Here is a 17,197-nt window from a genome sequence, read left to right as displayed (position 1 = left end):
CACGTATCGCAGTACCGTAGCACACCGCAGAGGAGCCAAAACGAAGTGCAGTATCGTGCGATAATACGCTTTCATCAGCGCCTGGAGTATTACAACTGTGTCAGACCAATCCTGGCTAAACAGTTAAAGAAACCACATACAAAGATTTCCTGTCGCAAGGTATTTTATGATTATACGTATACGAGAAGAAATACGTAACATACATGATAATTGTTTAACATAAGTATGATTCAATAAAAAGTGGGCTCGTCCGGGATTTGAACCCGGGACCTCTCGCACCCTAAGCGAGAATCATACCCCTAGACCAACGAGCCACGATGTGGGTGGGCTTTTGCTGAGTGTTTTCTCAGCGGAACCGGTTCTGTCCGGTTGGCCGACCGCACGTGTTACTGGCGATAAAAGCCAAGCACGCTACACACGCTACACGGAGGGACACGCTGCGCCTTATCCGAAGCACCGGGCCTCCTTGTTGATCGACGTTGCAAGGACATCAGCGAGATTTCGACACAGAGCGGCTAGTGTAGCACAGCCCATGCCAACCAGCACGAGCTCCGAAAACGTTAATTGTGCGGTTCCCAACTCGCTGAACATCCTGAAGGCCATGGATTAAAGCGTATGAAACATTCCCTGACTTCTTAAGAGCACTTGATTCTTTATCACACCATCATTTATTAACATAACTATGGTCGTATGGCGTAACAAACAAAATTTGTGACTCGACTGACAACATATTGCTAGGAAGGACGCAGCCCGTTACCCTCGATAAACAGTCAAAAAAAATGGTTCAAATGGCTCTGAGCACTATGGGACTCAACTTCTGAGGTCATTAGTCCCCTAGAACTTAGAACTAGTTAAACCTAACTAACCTAAGGACATTACAAACATCCATGCCCGAGGCAGGATTCGAACCTGCGACCGTAGCGGTCTTGCGGTTCCAGACTGCAGCGCCTATAACCGCACGGCCACTTCCGCCGGCGATGGGATAAACAGTCAACGACAGATGTAGAAATATATTTAGTCGTGCTCAAAGGAAGTATGTTAGTATCGTTGTTGTTCATGTAGATTTCAAAGTGGTACAAAGATTGGCAGAAAATTATGCCTTGGATTACAGCGTAATGCACATAAAACAAATATCAGCAATAACGCAAACACCGGCAGTGAAAGCCTACATTCTATGATTAAGGTTTTGCAACTTGCTTTAAATGTACAGAAACGTAAAAGTGTGCCCTTTACAAAGTACAGAAAGGTAGTATCCTACGACTACAGTATCACTCATAGCTGGAACCAGTCAACTCCTACAAATATTTGGATGTAATAATTGATATGGATAATGAAACGATCACATAGGCTCAGATGCAGGTAAAGTAAGCTGTTGACTTCAGGTCACTGGCAGGATACTGGGAATTTGTAGTCTCTAAACGAGACTGTTTATGAAACAGCTGTGTGCCCCATCTTAGAATGTTGCCCTAGTGTGATAGACTCACACCAGATACAGCTAGGAAAAACAAGGGATACTGAATGAATACAAAGAATGCCGGTCCGAGTGCTCAGAGGTTTGATTCACGAGGGAGCGACACAGAAATGCTGCTAAAAAGCTAAGTACTCTCTGCCATACAATTAACAGTGGTCTGCAGATTACGCTTTTGTATGTAGATATAGACAACGTGGTGCATCTTTTTCGGTGTTGATAAATGCGGTTAATTAACTCCATTACTGACAGACAGATACCTATCTTTATCTTTACGAGGCGCTTCATCGGTAACCGATAACGGCGAACGAGACTGCTGTTTGAAGCCAATGCATCTCTGTAGGCGACGCAGCAATGGGCCGTGGAGGGATAAGTTATTTGCGAATTTTTGGTAAATCGTACAGCCTTGGTGGTGCAGCAGAGAGGGGAAGGGATATGTCGGGAAATGCGCCGCCATTCTACCGAAGGTACACATCCTAAAAGCGGAAAGGACTGCCATTCGAGTACTACAGAATGATCCTGCAATAGGTATTTTGCCTGTGGACGAAGGAAGTTCCGCTGTCGGAGTAAAATCACAAAATGTACAACTTACTCGAGGATACAGCATAGAGGTAGTTAAGAGGAAACCCGGACAACAGTGTAAAATTGAAGACGATCGAGCTTCAACGCTAGTCCCTGCAGAAGGAAATCATAGAGAAGCTTCGACCACAGTATATTTTAACCGCAATATGCATACCTACGTACCAGTTGGTCAAACATCTAGCGACAGTATTAACGCCTCGTGGGCAAATGTGAGCACCACATCAGAAACTCTATACATTTGAGGCACTGAGAACCATAAAGGTTCAAAGCACAGAAAGTTTCGAGAAAAATAAATGTTTTTGAAAATCAAACTTACAGACAAACCATCGTCCCCATACGCCTGAACCTTTTTTTTTTTTTGTTTTTTTTTTTTTTGCGAAGTGTCTGTGTCCCATAATTACTATGAAAAAATAATATTCCCACTTTATGTTATGAAATATTAATTAATATTTAAACTGCATTTATTAACAATGTTAATTCACAAAATTTACGTATAAAGACTGTTGAAAATAGTGTCTTTTGACAGTTGTAAAGCTTGTAATTAACTTGAAGCAGAACATAAAGAACAGATAATAGATACCACACACACACACACACACACAGTTATGACCTATTGAAACACTTCATGGTCCTCGTTACCACCATTTTCATTAAGAACATTCTGTGGCTGCTGGAGATTCAGATAAAACTGCCGTTACACCTCCGATTATAAAATATTTGGGCTACGTACCTGATGTAGACACTAAATTATGTTGTCAAACCTAGATTACAATTGAGCAGGGCAACAAAATTATGCTTTGTGCTTTGGGCCCATATGAAAATGAATATTCATGAAATTGATGACACAGCGTTTCATTAATGTTCATATGTATAGTGTGGGGCTACAGATATAGAGCAAGTTGGTTCATCATGAGACCAACAAATGTCAGGAGTATGCATACATACTACAATCTAAAAACGATAATGGTGTACTTTAGGCCCTTATGGTTCTCAGCACCTCATTTCATTCAACTGGAGCTTCAATGTTGTTTTCCTTTTCACGAAAGTGCCCCATGCTGATTCTTCTAGCTGATAAGGGAAAAATTCAACCCAACAGTGACTAACCTCTTCGAATTCGTCCTCACATCTGCGTTCTTTCTCGGCAATACCGACTGTTACGAGCAAACGGTTTTCTTCGGCATGAGATGCCCACTGTCACTGGTTGTGGCACACTCAGTCATATAGGATTTCGAAGAGAAAGCTCTGAGAAAGTTATACGGAGGCTCATATGCTATTTTCAGATATGGTGATGACACAGTTGAGCTGTGCCTACAAGGGACTGAAAGACTTCAAGTGTTTCTCTAATCTCTGAACTCTCTGTATCCCAGAATCAGATTCTCTATGGAGATCGAAGAAATTGGGGAAATCCCTTTTTGGATATAGTAGTGTGACATTTCTAGTTTGGAGCCATAAGATTATATCCGAAGCTTCACTTCATAGTTGGGTAGAAAGTGTAACAGCTGAGGTACGACTTCAGAAGTGGAATGAGAGACAGACGACGGATATCGTACATGGAACACCATATCTGTGAGAATCTTCAAATGGTTTAAATGACTCTTAGCACTATGGGACTTAACATCTGAGGTCATTAGTCGCCTAGACTTAAAACTACTTAAACCTAACTAACCTAAGGACATCACACACATCCATGCCCGAGGCAGGATTCGAACCTGCGGCCGTAGCAGCAGCGCGGTTCCAGACTGAAGCGCCTAGAACCGCTCGGCCAAAACGGCCGACATGCCAAACCTCTTAATCTCATTTATTAACCTTCTATAAAGCATTATTCAAATTTAATTATCAATCGTGCCAACTGACCTATCAGTAATAAGCTATCATCCACTCATTTCAGATATTTGTATAACGGTTTTCGTTAACTTTAGAATAACAATATTCTCAGGGAGCCCTTCCTGCATTTTCGGCTCCCGCCAAAAGTTCGCGTCAACTGAAGTGATCCGGGCTGACCTCTTTAGTATGTCAGGAGGGGCCATAAGGTACATTTCGCGTTGTATCCCACACGATTAATACTCAGTTGCGCGAGGTATAGAATGATATTAAATAATAGCGACTTTGCGTGTACAGCAGAGAATACCAGAGTAGATAGTACCTTATTTTTGTGGCTGTAATTTCTCCAAGTTACTTAATGTACTAGACTTATTAATGTTTCTAGTGTGGAGTAGGATACGTGTGATTTTGTAGTTACGCGTTTTGAAAATACATTGTCTATAATTCGATACTTTGTATGCAACGTGATTCGTGTGACAAATAGAAAAGCATGTGATATCCTGAACTGAAATTTGATAGATTATTTCATAGAGTTCAGAGCCTTAGGTATCTCATTAATTTCTTACAGTCTCATCTCAAGAAAAACCTATTCACGACCTGAGGGCTAAACCCGCACTGGGACAAGGACATCTTTACAAGACATCGGGTTGGTTAAATCATTACAGCCGGCCGCTGTGGCCCAGCGGTTCTAGACCGGAATCGCGCCGCTGCTGCGGTCGCAGGTTCGAATCCTGTTTCGGGCATCGATGTGTGTGATGTCCATAGGTTAGTTACGTTTAAGTAGTTCTAAGTCTATGGGACTGATGACCTCAGATGTTAAGTCCCACAGTGTTCAGAGCCATTTGAACCATTTCAAACTATTACAGAATGTCGGTGTTCTGACTTGGCACACAGCATGTACATAGGCCCCTCGCGTGACATGCATTTCCGGTAGAAAAGCGCACAGTTACATGTCATCTGTGCTAACGCAAAGGAGGAAATGTACGAAGGAAGAGTGCATGTGCTGCACTGGCCACTGACTGCGTTCGTCACATTTGGTTGTTAGTTTAGTGACGGTCACTGTGGCCGCCTTCCCCTTCTACCTGTCATTAAGCTGTACTAGTCATGTGCAAATCGTACGGCACTATGGGACACAGAGTGTACAGGAAATCCACCCACTCTGATTTGTATCTCCACGTGTTCAGCTGCCTCATCGTTCATAGCGTGGGGGTGTGCTACTTATCCTAGTCCACAAGGCCGTGCAAAGTTGGGCAAATGGACCTAGGGAGCTCAATCACCTTAAGGACTTATTCAGGAGGAACGTATACGACGAGAGGCAAACCCGATGTGCTTTCAGGCAGAAGGTACAGGCCCAGAAAATAGAACACTACGAGGATGATAAGATAATAACGTATGTGTCATACGACAGTAAAATACTGAACAAAACCAGCAGAATCTTCGTTAGATGTGACATTAAATGCATTGTTTGCTCACCTCCGAAACCACCGGCCGGTGTGGCCGTGCGGTTCTAGGCGCTTCAGTCTGGAACCGCGTTACCGCTACGGTCGCAGGTTCGAATCTTGCCTCGGGCATGGATGTGTGTGAAGTCCTTAGGTTAGTTAGGTTTAAGTAGTTCTAAGTTCTAGGAGACTGATGACCACAGATGTTAAGTCCCATAGTTCTCAGAGCCATTTGAGCCATTTGAACCTCCGAAACCAGTTGCACTATTAGGTACAGTGAACGATGGCTTCGACCTCCGTAAACGAGATGTTTACCGTATTCCGTGGAAATGCCGTGAGGCATACGTCGGGCATATTGTTTGGACAGTCGAAGAAAGGTGCCAGGAGCTTAGGCGGCACACCAAACTGAAGCGTCCAATGAATTCCGCCACCGCAGAGCATCGCATAGCTACAGGGGAGCAGTGAAGTATGATCAAAAGACCTCGTAGCTTTGACATTGTGTTCTAAAGGAGACAGCTGAAGTACGAGTAGCCGATGGCCTGATCAGTAGACAGTAACTCCACTGTAAGTTGCATCACTGTCCGTGAAGCGTGAGAGTCAGCACGTAGCCACCTGAAATCACATCGTGGGTCGAGAGACACTTCTGCGCCCGAAGCAGCGGCAGAAGCCCGGCTTCCGGCGAAAGCGTCGCCCCCCCCCCCTCCCACAACTACTCGACCCAAGGCGCCGTGCGGCCGCGAGGTGAGGGAAGGAATGGGACGCGTTAAACACTCAGACTTCAGGTGTCACTTGAAGATGATGCAAAGTACACTGTCGAAATATCGTTTTACACAGACGACGCCAACCGACTCGTCACCCGAGAGTAACACAAACAGCTGGTTCGCCGAGAAGACTCAAGATCACACGTGACTATTGTTGACAGAAAACTACTCCTGGTGTTATACCATAAATACAACCAAACAAACCTCCCACTCTGCTTGAACCGTCACAACTGATATACTGTGTGGTACTCTTTTGTGTTGCTGTTCGCCTTTTTATCGTTGAGAACTTTAGAGATACTTTGTCTGCCCTTAATTAATAGACTGAAATTTTAGGCAATATTTATTACTTTAGAAATAAGCAGTCTTATTAAAAAGTAAGAACTAGTAAATAACACCAGCAATCTTTTTCGCTTAATAAAACAGTGCTCGTGTTCGTCTAGCTCTTGAGCTCGTAAACAGAGCATTAGCTTAAGCTTGGATCCTAATCATACTGTATTAAAGATGTAACAGGCTTCCGTTTTGTAACAGATGAAAATGTGGTTTATTCTTAAGACATAATTACAATGATGAATTCACTTACTTTTAGTATAGTTTACAGCAGGAGGAATTCCGGTAATGCCATTACAAATGCTTTGCCGCAAGAACGCACTAATATTACTTTCATCTTTGTACCTTGAACAGAGTGCGAGTTAGTGAGAGCTGAATAAAACGCTAGCCGGCCGAAGTGGCTGTGGGGTTCTAGGCGCTGCAGTCTGGAACCGCGAGACCGCTACGGTCGCAGGTTCGAATCCTGCCTCGGGCATGGATGCGTGTGATGTCTTTAGGTTAGTTAGGTTTAACTAGTTCTAAGTTCTAGGGGACTAATGACCTCAGAAGTTGAGTCCCATAGTGCTCAGAGCCATTTGAACCACTAAAACGCTAGATTAAGAGCGTGTTCTTACTTGTTCGTGATGACTGTGCTTGGCACTTCCCCGTGTTGCAGTCCAAGTGAGAGTCCTGTTCTGATTTTGGAAACGTCACAAATCTGGATGCTAAGATATGATCATTTCAAAGCTGTAATTGTCAAAATATGTTGAGCATGGCAGGATCCTGTACAATCAATTTTGTGAAACACATATTTGATTCAATCAGTAGTTGCTTATTCCTTTCTCCAAGACAATGTACCGAGGAACAGAAACAAACACCTGCCAAACTGGGATACTTAGTTGCTCCCAGTTTTTATTTTCGGATAGAAAGTTGGAACATCCGATTTTTTGTTTAAAAAAGGAAAAATCAAAATTTAAATGTCACAGTCATGATGAAGTGTATTTTCTGGACTTTTCTAAGGCATTCAGTTGTGTAATTCACGGTAATGTCAGCGAGAAAATCAAATAGGATAGTGTTAGGAACCTGGTTACTAACTGATTCCATTCTAGCTAGAACAGGCATGGCCAAACAGCGTTTCGCGAGCGCAGGGGCTCCCTGCCGCGCCCCTGTCTAGGGCTCCGAGAGCAGTGGCCACTGCAGCTGAGGGTTGAAGAGGAACAGGCAAATGGAGGCTGCAGCCGGACTCATTCAAAGCAGTTTGCTGGCAATACTACACGTATTATATTAGATTTACGTTCTGCGTTAGGAACAGAATGGAGTCTATACACTTGGCCAAAAAAAAAAAGTAAAAAATAGCAGCCACATTATTCAATGCAGAACGGGAATTTCCTTGCATCCTGTATCATTTGAATGGCATGAAAACTGCTAAATATGCCATCACACCATTACAATCTACAAAACTTACTGTACAATCATTACAACACCAGCCATAAAAACGGTATACGCGCTTGTTTTCTGACGATCAACAGAGAAAGGTGGCCATTAGGGAAATATCTCAGTGAACAGCAAGTAGAATGGTGACAAATCTTTTGTGGTCGACATCATCAATTATATGAATTCATCAAGGGCCTTAGGCCAACGGGAGAACTATTTGGTAACAGATATGGCGTATAAGTGTGACGCTATCGAACAAAAAGTTATCCTATAGAAAACCCAGCTTCAAGTTCATGACATGGGACGTTTCCTGGAATTCGAATCAAACATTTGTGGGCCAGACATGACTATCTCTCAGTAACTGAAACATTTCGTCGTGATTTGTCAAAGAGATTCCAACACACTGCACGACTGGAACTAGGATTCAATTTATTTGTCAGACTGTTCTCACTTTTGGCTGCTGAAGTACCTCATTACTTCCATCTTGAGCTGACAGACACACAATTGAGCATCCAACTCAATGACCTGTTTGTCCAATCCAAGAATTTGCAAGACTTTCATAAAATGTGACCCTAAGAGCAAAATCCTCGACTGCACAGAAAAACTGCTAAACTTATTTCAATGTTTGTTTCGACACATGTGTACGAAGGTATTTTTTTCTGTTACGAAACTGACAAAGCGCAGCCAACGTTAGGGTTTAACAGATTTTAAGATTGTAATTTGCATAACTCCGTTTCTTTGTAACATGAAGCATAGTTCCAGATATATTTCATATTTCTAATATTGAAATGTATATATATGAGCATCGTAATTTAATGTTAAATGCCCGTATGTGTAGGGTTTTGCAGTTACAATCACCATATTAACATTATCTACTGTTCTTATTTAATCAAGTAATAAAAGTTATTGTCTTAGCAGAAAAAACGGAAGTTGAAAATAAACACACATGATAAACCCCTGCTTATAAAAGAGTGCTGCAATATTCGCCTTTTAAAAGTAGTTGCGTTGCATCGCATTGCAAACACGTCTTCGTAAGTTCCGCGCGCGTGGATCCTTCCCCGTAGGGGAGTCTCACTCACGCAGCTGTTGGGAATGGCGCAGTGGTGGAGGAAGCCGGACTGTTGGGCAAACAGCCTCATCTGCGCTCTAGCAGCGCGAGTGTTCTGTGGGAGCGCAAATCCTGGCCAGGCCTGAATTAGAAGAATGGAGAGCGTTGGATTGCGAAACTCGGTCAGTGTACGTAGTGAATTAGCGTCTCCAGGGTGGGAGTTAAGCAGTATGTGTGAAGTACAGAGATCAATACTGGATCGATGTTATTCTTGGCATACAACTGTATAAAAATTTGCAACCATATTTACAAGGAGGTAAAATAATCAAAAAATGGTTCAAATGGCTCTAAGCACTATGGGACTTAACATCTGAGCTCATCAGTCCCCTAGACTTAGAACTACTTAAACCTAACTAACTTAAGCTCATCATACACATCCATGTCCGAGGCAGGACTTGAACCTGCGACCGTAGCAACAGCGCGGTTCCGGACTGAAGCGCCTAGAACCGCCCGGCCACAGTGGCCGGCGTAAAATAATCACAGTTAACAATAAAGCCTAATGCAGACTCTTTAACACTATACATGCAAATACTTTTTTTCAAATTGCCAGTCTCTATGAACTGACTTTGGCCGGCCGGTGTGACCGTGCGGTTCTAGGCGCTTCAGTCTGGAACCGCGTGACCACTACGGTCGCAAGTTCGAATCCTGCCTCGGGCATGGATGTGTGTGATGTCCTTAGGTTAGTTAGGTTTAATTAGCTCTAAGTTCTAGGCGACTGATGACCTCAGAAGTTAAGTCGCATAGTGCTCAGAGCCATTTGAACCATTTTTTGAGCTGACTTTTACTAAGTTTAGATACAATATAATACAAGCTAAACGCTAACCAAAATTCTATTAATAATGAATGACGGGAAAAATCAATAAACGAAGCAGAGTTTACCTATCTCTTGCATTGGTATGTTCACAAGAAAATCAACTGGAAGTTGCATGTTACGGATCGCAATTATCTAAGCTTCGCAGTTTATGTGTAACGGGTTTAAGCAGACTTTCGACTTTTGCTCGAACTGAGTGATTGAAGTTCTGTTGAAAGCTGTGCGCTTCGACCCCTGTATAATCGAGCTTCTAATTCAGTGCCGTCTTCTTCCTGGACTTTGAATACTGTTAAGACCCATTCACATTATTTAGCATAGTGGTAACTGGAACAGGATATTGTCTTGTTATAGAGTGTGCATTCTGAAGAAATGAAGGAACATGTGAGACAGTACGCACATAACGACTTATCTTAGAAGACAGACTGAAGAAACACAAATAATGCAATATTGACGTGAATACTCTCTGAAGGAAGCAGGAATAAAATACAACTTGTGGTATGTTATCTACAACTAGCATAAAAACCAGACAAATTATAAGAGTGGAATTACAAGAAAGGGAGACAATAATTGAGAAGGGAATGAGACAGTGTTGGAGTTTATTCCTCACATTGTTCAACCTATAAATTGAACAAATAGTAAACAAAAGCAAGCAGAAACTGTTGTGCCTGATGAGAACGCACTCGCCAATACAACGCTGAGTTCAAGAGAAGCATTTCTGAATAACAGAAATTTGATAACAGCTAACACAAAATTAAGTGTTAGAAAGTCTGTTCTGAAGGTATTTGGAGTGTAGTCTTCTAAGGTAGTGAAAAATGGACGATAAACATCGCAGACAAGAAGAGAGTACCAGCTTTTGATATCTGGTGTCTCAGAAATAGTCAGTTTGGTAACGGAGGAAGTGTGAGGAGTAAAAGTTGTAGAGGAAGAACAAGGAATGATCATAGTAGGCAGGTTGAGGCAGATGGTTTCAATAGTTAAGCATAGCTGCCAAGTCTTGCACAGAACGCAGTAGCTTGGTGAACTGCTTGTATTCAGTCTTCGGACTGAAGACCACAGCAACACAGCATCTGGGACGTCTTTCTCTATCGTAGCGCAACACGTTCAGTTTTGTACATTTTGTAGATTTCGCGTGTTCGAATACCAGATGTGTACCGTTGTTTTTTATGGAACAGTGGTGAAGTTGCTACTTCTATGGTGCACCTCCATAATAGAATTCCATGCTTTCCAATCTTTATGTATACATCAAAGTACGGAATGCTAAGAACGAGTAATATGCAAAAAGCACACCGTCCAGTTCATACAGATTTTTCGAAAAAAGAACAATACAATTTTTTTATGACGTTAACAGCAGTGGTACTATTGGCGAAACAGTTCGAGGATCTCGCGAAAAAAGCAATGTGAGTTTCTCTTCATGTCCAGCAAACGCAGCGTATGAATGTGACACATCTTTAGATCGAAAAAAATATCATGTAAATAGCGGACAGCAAACGTCATAGAATATGAAAGAATCATTGGAGCACTTCTGAAGAATCAAGTAACCGTTCCGTAACTTTAATGGTCTGCACGCTGCCAGACGATAAAATCGAACTGCGAGACACAGCTGCATGAAAAGACTGTTAAATACAGAAGAGCGGCCAATTTTACTTCGTCCCCAGACGCTGGTAATGGAGTCAGCGTTTTTAGTGCTGCAGCTGGTGCGCTGCCTTACTTAGGGCCCTCTGCTTTAAGCCCTACTACTCTTTCAATTATGCCCGTCTTCCTTCCGAGCGTTTTAGTGCTTTGGTGTTAACGGTGCGGTTCGTCCAAGTTCAGCTCAGCTGGCGCGCTCTGTTCTCGACTTTAACAGACTGTCCTCTAGGATTTACTTCCTCGTCGCCCGGGCCTGTCATCTAAGAGCGGTGCCATCTTACTCACGAGGCAAATTCGACGTTAGAGATTCGTAACGTTTATCGCAGTAATGCCTTCGCACCAGAACGTACAGCACGTGGTAAGTTAAGTTTCAGGTCATTGTTCTATCGCCCCGACTTTCATAGCTCTCTTCTCAACTATACATTAGCTTATCTGTTCCTTTCTTTAGTTTCTCAAGACCCCACCCCCCCTTTTGTTCTGTACTCGCCGCTGAAGATACAGTTCACTTCGTTTCGGATGATATTAAAGATATAAACCTATTTCAGTATCACCAACTTCCCAGCAAGCCACAGTGAACGCCCGTACCTCTTTCCATCCAAGTGCTTTATTTTTTTTTTTTTTTTTTTTTTTTTTTTTTTAGCTGCCGATTGATTCACCATTTACTGTCTAAAACAGGCCCTTTGTGGTACTTAAAATTCGTAAGCAGGCTTTTAAACAATACAGAAGTGATGAAGAAAATACAAAAACAATTATAAACAAAAACCTAACGTAATATAATTTTTCTTCCAACTTAACTTATCCTACAACTAACCTATCGCAATAACGGGTCAGCCCAGTGTCACTGGCAACCAGTGTACCACCCTAACCTCAAATGACTGCCAATAACATCCATAGTCAAGTACGTCACATCAGGCACTAAAGAAGTCCATTTAAATTTCACTACTGGCCATTAAAATTACTACACCAATGATGATGATAAACGGGTATTCATTGGACAAATATATTGTACTAGAACTGACATGTGATTACATTTTCACGCAGTTTGGGTTCATAGATCCTGAGAAATCAGTACCCAGAACAACCACCTTGATAAGGCTGGGCATTGAGTCAAACAGAGCTTGGATGGCGTGTAAAGGTATAGCTGCCCATGCAGTTTCAACACGATACCACAGTTCATCAAGAGTAGTGACTGGCGTATTGTGACGAGCCAGTTACTCGGCCACCATTGACCAGACGTTTTCAATTGGTGAGAGATCTGGAGAATGTGCTGGCCACGACGGCAGTCGAACATTTTCTGTATCCAGAAAGGCCCGTACAGGACCTGCAACATGCGGTCGTGCATTATCCTGCTGAAATGTAGGGTTTCGCAGGGATCGAATGAGGGGTAGAGCCACGGGTCGTAACACATCTGAAATGTAACGTCCACTGTTCAAAGTGCCGTCAATTCGAACAAGAGGTGACAGAGACGTGTAACCAATGGCACCCCATACCATCACGCGGGTTATATGCCAGTATGGCGATGACGAATACACGCTTCCAATGTGTGTTCACCTCGGTGTCGCCAAACACGGATGCGACCATCACGATACTGTAAACAGAACCTGGATTCATCCAAAAAAAATGACATTTTGCCATTCGTGCAGCCAGGTTCGTCGTTGAGTACATCATCGCAGACGCTCCCGTCTGTGATGCAGCGCCAAGGGTAACCGCAGCCATGGTCTCCGAGCTGATAGTCCCTGCTGCTGCAAACGTTGTCAGACTCTTCATGCAGAAGGTTGTTGTCTTGCAAACGTCCCCATCTGTTGAGTGAGGGATCGAGACGTGGCTGCACGATCCGTTACAGCCATGCGGATAAGATGCCTGTCATCTCGACTACTAGTGATGCGAGGCCGTTGGGATCCAGCATGGCGTTCGGTATTACCTTCCTGAACCCACCGATTCCATATTCTGCTAAAAGTCATTGGATGTCGACCAACGCGAGCAGCAATGTCGCGACACGATAAACCGCAATCGCGAATGGCAACAATCCGACCTTAATCAAAGTCGGAAACGTGATGGTACGGTATGCATTTCTCCTCCTTACACGAGGCATCACAACAACGTTTCACCAGCCAACGCCGGTCAACTGCTGTTTGTGTATGAGAAATGAGTTGGAAACTTTCCTCATGTCAGCACGTTGTAGGTGTCGCCACCGACGCCAACCCTGTGTGAATGCTCTGAAAAGCTAATCATTTGCATGTCACAGCATTTCCTTCCTGCTGGTTAAATTTCGCGTCTGTGGCATGTCATCTTCGTGGTTTAGCGATTTTATTGGCCAGAAGTGTAAAATGTATCACTACCTTCATATTGTGTGTAGTGTCACTTTGTGAGCTTAGGTTCGTGTCATGTATCCGCAATATAACTAACCCTTAATGACAATGAAAATCAACCACACGGACTTATCAATATACATATAAATAACCTGAATAACACGAGAATATCAAAACGATCTCCAAAATATCACAAATTTAACTCCAGCTCATCTGAAGACGCCTCAGCAAATCCCGACACAGCTGTCAGCCCTCCCACCCTTCCTTGCTGCTGCTGATCCGTCTGTTACTCTCGTCCCTATGCTGCAACATTACCCTTGGCCTACATTCGGTCTGTTGTGTAAGTACATGTCGAGGTCCCTGTGACTGAAACAGTCTTCCAGCCTAAACACACTTTAACAAGGGGACAAAAACGAAGGAATTATTCGAAAGGGTGGGAAATCACTAGTTGTGATGTACATGTACAGACAAACAAATGACTACAATTTTAGAAAAATTCGATGTTCTATTCAAGAGAAAGGGATTCAAAAACTGAGCAAGTCAATAATGCCTTGGTCCATCAATAGCCCTTATGCAACCAGTTACTCGGTTTGGAATTGATTAATAGAGTTTTCGAATGTCGTCCTGAGGGATATCGTCTCAAATTGTGTCCAATTGACGCGTTAGATTGTCAAAATCGCAAGCTGGTTGGAGGACCCTGTCCATAATGCCCCAAATGTTGTCAATTGGGCAGAGATCCGACGACCTTGCTGGCCATGGTAGGGTTTCGTAAGCTCCAAAACAAGCAGTAGAAACTCTCACCATGTGCGGGCAGGCAGTATCTTGCTTAAATATAAGCCCAGGATGATATGCCACAAAGGGAAACAAAATGGGCGTAGAATATTGTCGACGTACTGCTGTGCAGTAAGGGTGCTGCGAACGACAATGAAAGGGTTCTTGCTACGAAATAAAATGGCACCCCACACCATCACTCATGGCTGTCGGGCCATATGGCGAGCGACAGTCAGGTTGGTATCCCACCGTTGTCTGAGGCGCCTCCATACACGTCTTCGCTGGTCTTGAGGGCTCAGTGTGAAGAGAGACTCATCGCTGACGATAATTCTACTCTAGTCAATGAGATTCTAGGCCGAAGACGTGTCTGGAGACGCCCCGGACAGCTATAGGATACGAACCAGATTGTCGCCCGCCATATGGCCCGACGATCAGCAGTGGTGGTCTGGGGTGCCATTTCTTTTCATAGCAGGACGCCTTTGGTTGTTATCCGACAGCAAGGTTGCTAGATCTATCTCCAATTGAAAATGTTTGGAGCATTATGGGCAGGGCCTTTCAACCATCTCGGCATTTTGACGATCTGACGCACCAATTGGACAGAATTTGGCACTACATCCCTCAGGAGGACATCCAACTACTGTATCAATAAATGTGAAGTGGAATAACTGGACGCTTAAGGGCCAGAGGTGGATTAACGCATTACTGACGTGCTCAATTTTTGAAGCTCTTTCTCTTGAATAAAGCATCCAATTTTTCTGAAACTGTAATGATATGTTTTCATTGCATGTACGTCACATCTACCGATATCGATCCCATTCGGATAATTGCTTCGTCTTTCTTTTTTGACTTAGAATGAATATTTCAGTCCCAAGACAACCAGCTTATCGAGATTACTTAAATACATAATTTTCATCTCCTCCTTCCACATATTTTCTGCACTATTGAAGCCTTTGGAAGTCCTTTCAGCTGTGTTTCTCCTCTCGCCGTTTACCCTCTTCACTATGCGACTGGAATAGCTATCGTTTCCTGAAATCTTCTCTAGCACAGTTTCCAATGAAATTTTAACTTCCTCGTTTGCCTCTCCCGACATAAATTAAATCTTACTGCGTAAAATCCTCCTACCTGATTATTAAGAATTTTTTCTGCAGTTACGGTGCGTGAATATTGCGGTGCCATGCTGCCTAGCAAAGAGGTAACCACGATAACGCTCCAAGTGCACAGTTCGGCAGGTCACCGCCTCTTCGAAATATAAAGATGGAGTTATCCAGCGGTCAGAAGCGAATACCTTTCTGCATTACAGCCACTCTATTCCTGCCCTTCCTTACTGCCAGTTATAGTGCTCAGACATTAACGTGAGCACAAGAACGCCATTACTAAATGTTCGAAGTGTGGGAAAAGTCTCCATTGTCGATGAGTCGCAATTATGTCAGTACATGCTGTTGTAGATAGGGTACCAGTATGTTAAACGCCATATCAAGGGGAGATATCTTGATTAACCACAGGGCACCATTTTAATAGGTGGTGGGGTAATTCACTTGTGGGAGATATTTACAGCCCATGTGATTCATTATCTCTCTGTAACAAACGTACCTTTGTTCGAACGTGTGCATCCGGTTGTTTACATACAAGAACCTGCAAACTGACTGAACCTTGGCAGCTCCTTCACAAATTAAAACTGTGTGTTGGAATGGGACTCTGACTGGGAAGTTTATCTTTCGTGAGCTGTTGTTCTTTCCAGCTGAGCTGTCCAAGCACGGCTCTCGAAGCACTTTTACGTTTTACTTACACAAGTACCTCTCTGCTAACTTCCAGACATCAAAGGAGATCTCCTATACACTCTGTCGGACTAGCACTCCTGGAAGAAAGGATATTGTGGAGAAATGACTTAGCAACAGCCTTACAGACTGAACTTTCCGAGAACGACTGACGACCCGACAGTACAACTGCACTTCTGCCAGTACCTCTGTGCTACCTGCCAAAGCAATTGAAGCATGTGGATCAAAGCTTGAGCCTCAGTCCAGCCCAATTCTAATCTGACAGTAAGTTTCTAAACAATGCACACTCCGCTCCAGAGTAAAAGATTATTTCTGGATACTGTAATTGGTTCGAATGTCTTGAGTATTTATCAACCTCCTTGGAGGTTGCGATAATGTAGTATGTATGGTGGGGCAGCAGGTATGTAAAGATATCTTGGCAGCCGTAGTTACGTAAAAAAACCGGTGAGGAAACCATACACAGTTTCTTATTACAAGCAGTACAGCAGTCAAAACACCGTGTTGCCTCGGTCAGCGCTCAGCCGCGCATGCTGGCCCTGGACTTAGCTGTGTAGTTAGCTCAGCTCGCGGCCTCAGGTTGCGACTGGCTCACCAACAAAGAGACACAAAAAATTTTTGTGTCTCTTTGATCTCAACATTGCCAGAACAATCGAAACTGGACGTATCACTTTATAAATTTGCGATCTAGACAAATAAAGTTTATTCTGTAAAGAGCCTTTAAACAGGACTATAAGCGACATAACGTGTGTGGATCTTTATGAAATGTTAACAAGGTAACAGCGCCGCAGACCCTCGTCCCTTCGTTTCGCAAACGTCAGCCATGCTGTACCAAATGTAATTCAGAAAAGGGTCGCGTGAAGGGAATCAGCGTGTGGTCTGCTGTTGTAGCGGTCAGACAACTTGTTTATGAAGCTATTCAGACTTTCCCAACGCATACGGCAGTCGGAAAAGAATATATGGTTTCCCTTTGCAGCCGACGAAGA

General features: G+C 43.3%; 1 non-coding gene across 1 annotated transcript; it reads right to left on the bottom strand.

Moving 5' to 3' along the window:
- Positions 1 to 242: 242 nt before the first annotated feature.
- On the bottom strand, positions 243 to 314 carry Trnap-agg. The gene has a single exon. It is a non-coding gene; the product is annotated as a tRNA-Pro (tRNA).
- Positions 315 to 17,197: the final 16,883 nt, after the last annotated feature.

The sequence above is a fragment of the Schistocerca americana genome, chromosome 2, assembly GCF_021461395.2.
Source record: "Schistocerca americana isolate TAMUIC-IGC-003095 chromosome 2, iqSchAmer2.1, whole genome shotgun sequence".
In the NCBI taxonomy this organism is placed as follows: Eukaryota; Metazoa; Arthropoda; class Insecta; order Orthoptera; family Acrididae; genus Schistocerca; species Schistocerca americana.
Note: the sequence above shows the minus strand (reverse complement) of the source record. Positions and strands in the feature narration are given on the sequence as shown.